Source organism: Conger conger, chromosome 4 (genome assembly GCF_963514075.1).
Source record: "Conger conger chromosome 4, fConCon1.1, whole genome shotgun sequence".
In the NCBI taxonomy this organism is placed as follows: domain Eukaryota; kingdom Metazoa; phylum Chordata; class Actinopteri; order Anguilliformes; family Congridae; genus Conger; species Conger conger.
The window spans coordinates 11,548,217-11,562,467 of record NC_083763.1 but is presented as its reverse complement, the minus strand read 5'-3'; positions in this window follow the sequence as shown (position 1 = coordinate 11,562,467).

Below are 14,251 nucleotides of genomic sequence, written 5' to 3'. Positions count from 1 at the left end.
AAACCTGTGCCAATTCCTGTACTTGTTTAATTACCTCTGCTGTTGCACTTGATCTGGCCTTTTGTATTGAAGTAATGAGCTAAAGCTGTAGTCTGTATACCTTTGGGGAAAACGTCAATACAGGAGTATAAGAAAGGACTGGTACTGCGTCTTATATCATCCAGTACTTCCGAAGGTTGAGGTCGTAGTGTTGGTTTTAAGTGTAAGTGGTATCGACGCGTGAAAAGGAAATCTTACATTCAGCTGTTTTTGTAAGCACTGATGGAAGTCACCTGTGTCTGCCCCTTGCTTGGGCACTTTTCTTTATTTCAACATTATGCTTGAATTCAATAATATAAGAATTTTTTTATTTTTGCTAAGTTGGCTTCCTGACCATTCCCTTATGGATTTATTCTCATTTTCAGTGGTGAATAATAACAGTAATAATTATCCATTTCATGTACAGAGTGCTTTTCGTGGTACTCCAAGACACTTTCTATAAAAAGGCATGCAAGAATGCAATTCAGTGGGAAAAAAAAAAGAGAAAAAGAGAAGTTTTCTTTTTGACGCTTCGCTGCAGGAGTGACACTGTGTTGGCGCATAAAGCTCTTTAGAAAACCGAGCCAGAATAACTAGTGAGGACCGAACCCAGCGTGCGCACCGGCTCCCCAGTACTGGAGCTGTACCCCCCCCCCCTGTTCTGCCCCATTAATATTTCATTCCGGACCGCATGAATGGCAGACATCACAGGGCTTTATGCGGGAGGCGGTGGGGAAGGAGATCAGTGACGGACCGCTCCTTCCTGTCCCGGCTCCATCTGCGGGGCGGGGTCCTGACAGCTCGAGTAGGGGAGGTGCTCCCATTGGGCGTTCCGCCTGTCAATCACGCCGCCCGCTCCGTTTCATGTGCGCGCTGTCGGAGACGGGATCCGCCGCCGTCCGTCTGGGAAGAGACCACGCGGGCCACTCCCAAAACCTATGCCTTCCTTTTCAGTTTAGAGACGGGGAAAGAAGTGCGTTCGTCGTTATTAGGCTCGTTAGTAGAGTGTCATGCTCCGTTTCGACTGCTCAAGCGCACTCTCGTGGAAAACAGGTTCCCGAGACGTGTCGCAGAGCGTGCTTTAATGTGGCCTGCGCTAGAGTGCTGTTACTTCACCTGGGCATACCGCTCCTCTGGAGATGCTCATGAAATGATCCACATCGCTGCAAAAAGCCTGTCTTAACACTTTCAGTCTTGTAATGAGACTTGAAATGTTATTTGAGTTGAGTAGCTTGTTTTAATTCACTGTTTCCTTGACAAGTTCATTTTTCTTACCCCATTGGCGAATATTGAAATAAGTCAATATGTTTTGTTATTCAGCAAAACAGTCATCACAAAAAGATTTCTAAGTATAAGTATTTTTTTGACTGATTTGGCTTGCAAACCTCAGGGCCAGAGCCGGTAACACTTTATCATAATGATCCCTTATAAGTCATTTATAAGTTATTAGTTGCTGATGAACTAATCATTAACAAATTATTTAAAATGAATTTGTCAATGATAATACATAATTTGTTGTTATATAATAGATAATGTTATAAATCATGAACTAATCATGAATATAGCATATGTAAATGATTAGTAAACAATTGGGTATCTTTCATGTTGAATAAAGATATTGGTATGGTGTGACTTTACCCGTCTGTAAATGAATCCAAACACATTTTCAAAAGGAGATCTGATGTTGCCATCGAACAGGGAGCCAGTGTTGATCTCCTCAGCAGTGAGACAGTGCTGATTAAGATGAGTCTGAATGTGGATGCTCCCTATGCTACTGTATTCCCTTACGCAATGCAAACCGAAGCCATGAGTCTTTACCCTCCCTCTTCATAAAAACTGCACATTTTCCCTCTTTGAAGGAAGTCTATACATTGTGTGTGTCAACGTGTCTGTGTGTGTGTGTGTGTGTGTGTGTAGGTGTGTGTCTGCATGTGGGTCCACATCTGCATGCGTGTGTGTGTGTGTGTGTGTGTGTGTGTGTGTGTGTGTGGGTCCACATCTGAGTGCGCGTGTGTGCGTGTGTGTGTGTGCGTATGTGTAGGTGTGTGTCTGCGTGTGGGTCCACACCTGCATGCGTGTGCGTGCATGTGTGTGTGTGTGTGTGTGTGTGTGTGTGTGGGTCCACATCTGAGTGCCCGTGTGTGCGTGTGTGTGTGTGTGTGTGCGCGTGTGTGTGTGTGTGTGTGTGTGGGTCCACATCTGAGTGCGCGTGTGTGCGTGTGTGTGTGTGCGTATGTGTAGGTGTGTGTCTGCGTGTGGGTCCACACCTGCATGCGTGTGCGTGCATGTGTGTGTGTGTGTGTGTGTGTGTGTGTGTGTGTGTGTGTGGGTCCACATCTGAGTGCCCGTGTGTGCGTGTGTGTGTGTGTGTGTGTGTGTGTGTGTGATTTTTTGGACTCACACACTGTTACCTAGCAGTGGCTACGCTACAGATACACATTCAATTTTATTCCTGATGATCGTTTTTCTTTTCGGCGCAGCCGTTCTTCAAGCATATATAATACCAAATCAAACACAGCAGCTGCTCCCTTCGGTATCTATAGGACTGAGCCTTACGTAAGTGCGCGGTCTGTCCCCGCGTTCGGCGCTCTCGGTCGGGCACTCTGCCGTTCTGTCTCTACCGCTGTCAGCCTCCCCGCGCTCGCTGAAGAGCCCTGTTCTGCTGACCCTTCACCGGGCGCTGATTGTACATAATTACAGGCTGAGCGGAATCCACAAAGCAACTCTCAACTGCGGGAATATTTTTAAGTGCGTGAGTGCATGTTAACGCATTGCGTCTGAAAGGGGGACCGCGGTGATGTAACGCTGGCACACTGTACCGAGTGAACTCGTTTCATCTTCGGAAACGTTCTTCGCAAAGGGCGTTCTGGAGACTTAACGGTGGAATGCTAATGGTGTTTTATGTTTTCTCCGGAACAACTTTTTACATACAACCCATCTGTACAGCTGGATGTTTTATGAAGCAGGCATAAGTGCTTTTCCCAAGGGTACAACTGCACTGCCCTATGTAGGTTTCATAGGTTTGAGTTATGAAGGTTAGATTTATTATGAGCCTCATTGATGGCTTTATTCTGATTAGGTTTTTGTGTTTGTTCTGCTTTAACTTTAACATATTTACACACACACACACACACACATCCACACGCACACACACACACACACACATCCACACGCACACACACACACATCCACACGCACACACACACACACACACACACACACACATCCACACGCACAAACCCCCCCCCCCCCCCCCACACACACACACACATCCACCCACATCCGCATCCACATCCACATGCACAAACCCCACACACACACACACACATACACACACACACACACACACACACTCTGACAGCCCTCCCACTGTTAGTGACAGATGGCCTCATATATAGGGCTCACTCGTTAACTGTAAGGGTGTGCAACAGCAGCGGAACTTCACACTCCACTTTCTAACCCTTCTGACAAGAGTACTTACGCCCTCACCCCTGGCAACCGTGTTCAGATTCAATCTGCAAACTTCGCCACCGCACCTTTCCCGAATCGCCTTCAGGAGGGAGGCTCACCGCAGCCCCCTCCGTGTGAAGATCACGACGACGCGGTGCTGGATGGGAAAAAGAGAGAGCCGTTTCTCCTCCTTGTTATGCTAGCTAGCTCCAGGCTCCTCCTGTAACTGTGAGACCGGGGGAATAGACGGGGGAAGGAAAGCGGCGGAGTTGCGCTGTACTCCTGTCCAAACTTATGCAACTCGGCAGCCTCTGCGGAGGGGGACGGAAGGGGGGGGTTACGTAAGCGCTGGCGGGCACGGAGACGGGAGCGGGGAGCACGGAGACGGGAGCGGGGAGACGGGAGCGGGGAGACGGGAGCGGCCTTTCGCTGCTGTCAGAGCCCGTATGCAGGGGTGCGGGCGGAGGGGCTCTCAATCTCATAAATAAATGAAAGTGAGAAGTGAGACCCGGTACTGTAACAGTATTACATTGTTATCCTTTCATTTCCTTGCCTTGCCGGTCCCGTCTCTGAAAGGAATTGGCAATTCGGGCGTCCGGGCTGCAGAGGAGCTATAACCCCCCCACCCCCCCGCCCCGCCCTGCCCTGTGACAGTTTGACAGCAGTGATGGTGTGTAAATGCCTCTGGCTCTATGCACCACCCCTGATCCCCTGAGCCATCTTACCTAACCCCCCAACACCCCCCCCCCCCCCCCCCACACGATGCACAGCCATCTCCAGCAAGTGCGTGCCTACAGTGTGAGTGTGCGAATCAGTGCGGCTCAATGCCAATGTTCATCACCAGTACGCGCTAACGCTAACGCAACCCAAAAAACCTCAGACCTTAGTCGGCGAGGGCGTGTCATTTCCTGTCTGAGACCCGCGCGGCTCGGGCCGAGATCACACGGACGTTGTTGTGCGCCAGGAAGCGCACGGACGGGCGCCCTACTGTTCGGCCGAGTCTTCAGATCTCCCGTAAGAACAGCCAATTAGGCAGGGGCCGGCGTCCCGCCCCCCGCGGCGGGCTCATGTACATGCGGCTCGTTAGCGGCACAAAACCGGGACCGCCGGGCGCGTCCGCCGGGCGCTTAGCGACGTGTTTGTGTTCCGCCGGTTGGCTGTGTAATTAGGCTTACGCTGTCTTCTGCTGTCTTCTGCCGCAGACATCGGGTCCGTCTCTTCATCGGTACAGAATATTTTGTTCTGTTCGCTGTTTTGGCCTCTTCGCCAGTACAGGTTATTTGCTTCCGTTTATGTGACTAGCGCAGCCATGAATTTCACTTGTAAACTGCTAGGTGGGTGACTGCAATAAAATAAAGTGAAACTGTACCTGAAAGTGCAACCTGTACAGTAGTGTAAATACAGCATTTTGGGATGCTATTGATAAACGTATGTCACCGGAATGTGTATTCGACATGTGAAATTGACCCATACATTGTGAAGTATTGCAATATATTGTATTTTTTATTTCAATATATTGCAGTATATTCTGTTTACAAAAGGGAATATTCCGGAGTTATATTGTGCTTGGTGTCTTGCTCGCATGCGTGTGTGTTCTCACACACACACACACACACACACACACACACACACACACACACCTCCTCTCAGTAAAACTACTGCTACATATCTCTACCTGTCAGTCCGCGACAGAGAAGCACATTCATGTTGACGAAGAGCCGGTCACGGATTGCGTTATCTCACACTTACAGGCCTGTGGGGGCCTCCTGGTCTCACAAAGAGCATCATGGGATACCTATGTCACCGTGATTATATACCTGTGAATGCACATCCACATATATACATTTAAACGCAACACTTTCCCCTGGATAGCAACTCCTTGACAGTACATTCAAACGTGCTCTGCGATTGTTTTGTGATCTTCAATGAGTCTCCGTTTCTAAGACAACTCCCGCCACTCTGACGGTGGCTAAACAGGCTAATCCGAATGTAAAAGATGGATAATCCGCCCGCTATCGAGTCCACCTCCAGTCGCCGTCTCTGCGTGAATCTGCATAAGGTGTGGGTGGCCTTTGTGTAGGCTCCCCGCTCCCTGTGAATAGCCACTGCGGTGATGTAAACATGTAAACCATGACCGAAATGAAACGGCATTGTTCAGCTCGCCTACAGAGCCGCACGCAAACGCCGCGTTTACATTGAGCAGGTTCCGTTTTGATTCTGACATCCGCTCACCATTAACTCTCAGCTCTTGAAGCGTGTGTGGGCAGAACCACCCCCGCCCCCCAAACCGATGTTTAAATTGAATTTTCCATTTTGTTTCATTAACCAAGCTATAGATGCATTGCGTTCGTGTTCTAGAAACTGAGGCTATTTTAGCTGGAGATGGATTTGTGTGAGCCTGTTACAGGTGCTGTTGGATGTAAATGTGTGTGAAATCATTTGTTGGAGGGTTCGAATTAAAACAATTAGTGGTGAACAGTTAGTGGTATACAAAGCATGGGGGGTATTCCACAAAGCAGAATTACTGAGTTTAGCTGGATAACTGCACTCACTAAAACCAGGAACAGCTCTTTTTTACTTCAGTCCATGTTCCAGATTTGGGAGGGTTCTGGGTTTTACTCAGTGCAGTTATCCAGCTCAGTCGGGAATCCTGCTTTGTAAACCCAGGCCCGGATGACTGACAAACAGAACTCTACTAAATTTGGGTTGCTGTTATCATGCGCCCTATGGAATGTCGGCTGCCCTACACTACACTCCCCTCCGTCCCCTGTAACGCTGTTTTTCTTCTTCTCCCCGGTCTCAAGTGAGCGGCGGCCATTTTGTATTCTCCGGGGCTCGGCCTCCTCCGGGGCGGTAAAGCCTTTCTCCACGCTCGAGATCTGTGGACCGCTGCGCATTAGCTGCCCATTCAACCGTCGTCTCTGAAGGGGGAGACGGGTAATTAATCCGCCTCTGTGTGTTTCTGCGCGCGAGACTGCCTTTAGATTCCATATTTATTATTAACTGCCTCTATTTCAGCCTGTATATGACCCCACTACCCCCCCCCCCCACCACCACACATTACACCCCCGCTCCCTCGACCTTCCCCTGCTACCCCAGGGAATGACAAAGCCAATATACTCCTCATTTCATGCACAAATAGTGTGCATATTGGGAATAGACATACGTTTAATGCCTGCATCTGAAATTCTGGCGGTATTAGCAGAGTCATGTGCATCGTCCCCAGCATGGCTTTCCCCTCCTTCCTGCTTCTCATAATTGAGCTCTTGTCGCATATGCCGGTGTGATTCAACGCCCAATAATGTCATTTCCTCTGCTGCCTACGTCCAATGCCACGCTTCAGCACCCACTCCCACCTCACTTAAGCGTGTAATTTACTGAAATTTAAAAAATTAAATCTTAATTTTTATGGTTGTTGTCGGAAGGGTTTTAGAAAAGCACGGTGTAAATTTTCCCCGGGTTGCAGTCTCCTCTCTCTCTCCTTGCCTGTGTGCTTTAAGGACACACGGCACTTTACCTCAGGTTTTCTTTCAATGGGGCTTCATCTGTTGCAGTAAAGATAACGTGATGGAGTGTACAGGGAAAGCTAATCATGGTAAATTACCCTGCAATATGACGGCTTAGTGCTGTATGTGCCATAGCAACTTATGTCATGTAAGAAGCGCACACACACGCAGACACACGTACACGTAAGAAGCGCACACACACACGCAGACACACACACACGTATACCCACAGAGCGCACATGTACACACAGCACATATGCACACCAATACACACATACACACACAGAGCACCCATGTACACACATACACACACACACCACGCATGCACACCCATTCTCCCTCACACGTACACACTCTCACAGAGCACATACACACAGCCCATACACACACGCACACACGTACACACACACACAGAACACACGCACACACGTACACACACACACAGAAAACTGTAAAATGGCGGTTGTTTGTGCTTGTCTATTTTCAGGTTTCAGTTCTCTTCACCCCAGCAGGGCGTCTTGTGCTGCACCCATCCTACACACATGACTGCAGAGACCTGACGTCTTTACCTGTCAGCTCTGCACAGCAGCTAACATCTCCGCAGAACGGTCCCCACCACCGCTAACGATGCGCTAACGTGCTAACGCACTCTGCAGCAGCCTGAGTGGTGATCTCAGATGACGCTCATCCTCGCGGTAACCTCCGAGGAGCTGTTGCTCATAATGAAAAAGAGGGGAATATTTTTTCTTTGACTTTTTTTGGTGTTTTTCCTGATTTGGCTAGGCACTGAAACTTGTTACGCTCTCATTAGCCGCCGAGGGACGGGTCTATGTAGACGATCAACGTCAAGGATGTTGCGTAAATACACCCACATGCACTCCCTCATAAATCACACGCAGATGCACGTACACTTACACGCACACACACACTCCCTCATAAATCAGGACAGAGTTAGAGTAGCCCTACACACACACACGCTTGCAAACACACACACACACACATACACGTGCCCACAGACACACTCTGACACACACAGGCACACACACTCATGCATGCATCAATTCACACACACTTACACACACACACACACACACACACACACACACACTCACACTTACACACACACACACACACTCACACTTACAGACACACACACACCCACACACACACAGAGCACAGGGCGTGTTGTCGGTTGGCGGTGTTAGAGAAACGGCACGCATCAGAGCGGCCAGTGGGCTGGGGAGCCGCTAACCGCCGCGGACAGCTCTGATTTGCGGCCGCTGGCATCGCTCCTCCCGCGCATCACAGAGCTCATTAAAGCTCCGGTCGGGGCGCAAACAGAGACGGACGTGCCTGTCGCCGGGGAATCGCCTCTGCCTCCCCCACCGCCAAACCCTCCTCCCCCACCCCGCACCCCGCTCGGCTTCATGCTGCTTTAACATGCGCAATCGGCCGAAAATCGGGTGAACTGATCTGTGGACAATGCCGATTTCCGCCAGCTCATGATTTATGTGTCTTCGCTGAGGGTGAAATTACATTAGCGTCATTTAGCACACACTCTTACACAGATCATATATCCTATTTTTATTCTCTTTTTTTGTTGCTTTTACGTAGTGTACATTTTACAATATACAGAGCCACGTTGAATGTATAGTTTGGTTCGCTGGCAGATTTGTGGAGATGACAGGCAGAGGAGAGGGGACAGGCACATGTTGCCTGGTGATATAACTAAATTGGTTCAATATACTGCGGCAATTCAAGTCAAGTGCTTTGCTCAAGGTAACAACGGCAGTGTCCTATTTAGGAATTGAACCTGCAAGCTTTAGGTTAGCAGTCCCTAACCATTACACTGCGCTCTCCACACTAAAGGCACCTTTACTGGACTATAAAAGGCTGCAGCTGCTGCAGTCACACGCTGCCAGACTCTTAGCCTTTTGAAATGTAGTTTAATGTTTTTTTTAATGTTTTTTTTTAATTCAACATCAGCTTTCTAGAACTCCATCGCCTTTCAATTAAAGTGATTGTTACATCAGCATCAGAATGCTCCGTTGTGAATTTGCTGCTAAGAACGTTCCAATCGCATTGTGATGTCACACCTTTAAAGGGTTAAAGGAGCCCGTCCTCCATAATGCATTTGTCAAAGGTGTCTATTACGCCTGACAGTGACAAAGGTCTGATGTTTTTCTTGTGCGGCAGAGGGTAGTGCATTCATCTTGCCAGACGCGGGATGATCAGTCCATCGACGGTTGGAGCTCGGAGCAGGAGCCTTGGTAAGAGATTGATTAGCTCCCGTTGAGGACTGCGAGAGTGTGCGCATGCGATGCGCTAGCTAATACGGCCGGCTTGAGAGCACTCCGAGGATTATAACAACAACGAGACCTCCGCAAAGCTACATCACTGTTAGAGAATGGAAGTTAATTTAACGTGTCTCAAGATGCCATTCCAGTTGAAATGAAAAGGCAGTGAAGATCGATGGTGTTGTTCCTGCCTTGCACGCATACGTATGTTGTGTATGTTAAAGTAATGAAACCCAACACGGCAGAGTTCAGTGTGAGCAGAACAATTATGGATTATTAGAACTATGGATCTTTCTTATCAGTTTGAGGATCTTAATGTCTTCAGAAGTCTTTGCGAAAATATAAAAGACACAGGCTAATAAAAAATATATACATAAAGGAGATGAGTAGTCTCGGTTTCCTCTCACAGAAGGTTTTTCAACATTTATAATGTGTTTTAATGTCCTTAATATGTGCTCCATAGGGTTTACCAGACACTTAAAATAACATTTCTGGCCATTAAATAGTCATTTGCATGTGATAGCAGAGAGATATCCTGAATGATTCTCATACTGTGGCTCAATCTGGAGGTGTAGCCACACCAGCGAGCTACATCTCGCCTGCAGAGCTCAAACCCACACTCTGTTTCTCACACACACACACACACACACACACACACACACACACACTCTCTGCACTGTGTCTGGGCCTGCTGTTAGGCTGGGGTGGGCCGTGAGGTGCATATTAAACAATAACTCTCTATATTTCACATACACACACACTTACACTTATACACTAACACATACACACACACACACACACACACACACACACACACACACTCTGCACTGTGTCTGGGCCTGCTGTTATGCTGGGGTGGGCCGTGAGGTGCATATTAAACAATAACTCTCTGTATATTTCACATACACACTTACACGTATACACTAACACACTCACGCACATACGCACACACAGACACACACTCTCTGCACTGTGTCTGGGCCTGCTGTTATGCTGGGGTGGGCTGTGAGGTGCATATTAAACAATAACTCTCTGTATATTTCACATACACACTTACACGTATACACTAACACACTCACGCACACACAAACACACACACACACACACACGGTTACACACTCTTGCTCTCTCTCTCTCTCTCTCTCTCTCTCTCTCTCACACACCCACACATACTCACACACACACACACACCCACACTTAAACTATAATCACTCAGTTTAATTACAGTGTAATCATTTAGCAGATGCAGTCAGAAAAAGTGTAGTGGAAAAAGTTTACTTTAATGCGTCTCAGGAATACAAATACGCAGCATCACCGAGAAGGTGCCGAAGCCCCGTTTCTAATCAATAAGTGTAACTTTAGCTGAACAGACCAATAACTGCTGTTGTAAACAGAGGCTAATAAAACTGTAGAGAGAACCTTTTGCACAGCTAAAACAACAACACTAGAATCCCAAAGGGAAAGAATGAAGAAAAATAATAGTTCGAGATGGTCAAGGTAGCCTCAGGAAGAATATGTTGAAGACATGTTTAAACACATTTGTAGCTACAATATATTTTAATAAGGATCCACAGAAAAGGCATTTATTTGCGTGTGGGTCCAGGACATAGTCAGTGTGGGAGCCAGGGCACTGCGGAAGCAGGTAGCTGGCAGCACACCTGAATTCGGTCGGTGAGAAATGAGATGCACTTGCAGATGGTTCCCCAGGAGAGGTGGATATAAGATGCCGCTAAATCAACTGTGTGTGTGTGTGTGTGTTGGCAGAAGGTGAACTCTTTAGCCATGTTATATCAGCAGGCCGTTTCCTTCTTGCCACCTTACATTGGGGATGTGTGTGTGTGTGTGTGTGTGTGTGTGTGTGTGTGTGTGTGTGTGTGTAGCAGTTCACAAGTCAGGCTCGCACAGACAGTCGGGGGAAGACCCTTCACCTGCAGCTCACCAGGTGGATTAATTGACCAGTGGGTGGGAGCACTGGTGCATAGTGAGAAGCGATCATCTCGGCTCATTAAAGCCCTCCCAACCCCGCTTAGCGATAAACCCGTTTGTGTTCTGCCCCGTAGGGCTGTCAGTCACCCTGGGCTCTGGCACAGTGTGGATTCTAACCTCCTGAGACCTGGCAGAATTTTTATTTTTTATTTTATTATAATGTGCCTTGTAGTGTAGGTTTCAGCGTGGAAGGATATATGGTCCTTGAGATTAAGAACCATGTCCCCTACAGTGGACACAAATAATTGCATTGTCTAAGGAGGTTAATATCAGACTGTTGTGGCTCATCCGTGCCCTAGAGCAGTGTCTTAACAGGGTGAGTCAACCGGCAGCCCTCAAACCTGTGCTTATGAGGGCGGATTGTGTTTATGAGGTCAGTCTGGTTGCATGATTTATTTTGGTTTGCAGAACAGCGCCTGGTGACGGGTCACCCACGGGTCAGGGCTTGCAGACAGCGCCCTGCCGCTGAACAGGGCCGATTTCGGGTGCGACAAACGAAGGTCGCGCTCTGACCGCGCCTGAAAACGAGTTGCACATTTTACCCTTCTCTTGCGTGCCGCGAAAACAGATTAGATGTCTGACATTTGGAAAGACCTGCCAAATGTGCAAATTAACCGGCCTGCAGGGCGGCATGGGATATGTAGTTTGGGTGGTGTGCTTTCTCTCATGGATAAGAGTAATCTACAAATCATATGTAAATGTTTAACTTACATAATAACTAATTGTTTACGAATGATTTACGTATGATTTATTCATGATTAGTTCATAGCTTGCACATGACTTGCAACACGTCTATATGCATACAATTAAATACAAATGTATTTAAATCATTTGTCAATGATTAGTTCATCGTTAACTAATAACTTATAAATCACTAATAAGGGATCATGTGTTCCCTGCACAAGTTGTGCAGTGATATAACTGGGTTCTCACTGTAAACGGGTTCTCACTAATGCTAGCTGTGGAGACCCTGACCTCAGGCCAGCACAGACAGCGCAGCGCCTAGGCTCCGCAAACTACCTCTTTATCTGTAGGAAATTAGACGTGGGGGGAAAATTGCAGACGAACGTCGAAGCGAACGAATGTAGTGTTACTTGTCAGCCGGGCCAATTTAATAACGCCTTGCTGCAGCCCCAGGAGAGTAATCAGTCTGTCACCCACATTCTGGAAATTAGCATTTTCAACCCAGTGTGGGAGTCCTCTTGAGGTTTGTGTCGGCGTGAATTATTAGCCAAATACGTGTAATTACCTGCTGTGTCACCAATCATGTTCGCTCCGCTAATGTGAAAGCGATGCTAAAGTACGCGGAGCGGTGCACCTAAACACCAACAGAGCGCCTGGCACAGGACTCCTCTCTCCTGCGACCTTTTGCATAACTGCTGCAAGTCTGTTTGGCACTGCGTTCATTTATCAAGCCTTTTTTTTTTTCTCTCCCCCCCCCGCTCCCTGATTGCTTTCCCGAGAGAGCGCCGTTCTGTGGAAAATTGGGTAATTTATATTACGACTGCCATTTAACAGACCCCCGCCGGGGCTGTCTGCACATTTGTTTAAGTTCAATTTGTCATCCTCGCAACGGCATTCGAAGCCTGCAAACATTTGCGATTTGAAAAAATACTTGAACTAAGAACCTGGTTTCAGTGGGTCTTTGCGCTCATCTCAGCTTGTTTTACTTCCCAGACTGAGGCTGCAGGGCCTGCAAGGTATGACACGGTATTCAGGGACAAATTTAGGTCTTCTCAGAATCATTTGGGGTACAGTACATTAAAATAGGACATCTGGTCACCCTAAGTTTGGCCTTTCACTTACCCTGGATGGCACTACAACATCAACCTCTTCATCTACTAGCTGGCAAGGAAGAGATGGGTTCTCCAGATTTTCTAAAGGAAGAAACTGCATACCCAACATACAGACCAACTGCCCCAGTCCTAAAATCGTCAAGGATATGTCAGCAGTATAGATAGAGTCCATCCCTACTGAAGCCAGCTGTTGGTCCATTTGCTGTACATTTCCTGGACTGCTGCAATGTCCTCCTTGCTGGCCTCCCTGCCTCCGCCATCAGACCTGTACAGTTCCAACACCCAAACGTCAGCTTCTCAGGGAATGTGTTAAAGTTCTTACCAACACCTTTCGTGTTCAAATCATTATATGAGATATGCGTTGAGGTGACCAATGCAGAACAAAGTGAAAAAATACTATTATCACCTCTCATGGTGTGCCTGTATCCTCGCCTTTTAAAGCCACCATCTTTGCAGTCTCACAAAAACTCTCTCCTGCAGGCTGATCTACACTACCCTGCTGAAAAAAACAGCTCAAGCTAGGTTTTGAAACACCTGGTCACTGGTTGACCAGTTCAGACCAGCTCCATACTCAACATGGTTTGACCAGCTCAAGCTATGTTTCTAAACAGCTGGTAGCTCATAATTTCAAGATGCTCATAGCTGGATTTTACACTAGGCTATTGTACCACAATGATGTGGCACAAGCTTGTCAAATCATGAATAATTTAACGTGCTGTCACAGAAGTCTCAACACAATGTGTACCTTTAAAACAAAATGAAAGATAAACAGCGAATGAGCGATATCAGCGGTAAATAACCCAATTAAGTCATTTTACAGTGCGTAACCTCAGTCTGTTTGACATACCCACTCCCACTGTTAGATTGTGTCTGAAAATATGCCTGTATGTGCCTGATATAGCCTTCCTCGGCAAATCCTTTCAGTTTGTAAAACTCCAAAAGTAGTGAAACACGCTGTCATCTCATTTTTTCTTGGCTGGGAAGATGTTTTTTTTTTTCTTCTCTTTTTGGACGCCTTCATATATCATCTTTGGTTGACTGTTCTGTCTGCAGCTGACAATACCGTGATTTCATTCTCCGAGTTGATTGATTGGATCTGCGGTACGAAAGGTGCGAATGCATTTGTGTTCGCGTGTAAATGGAAAATTCAAATCAGCGACGGGCTGATGAAGTGACTGTGGCATGCGAAGGGACCGTC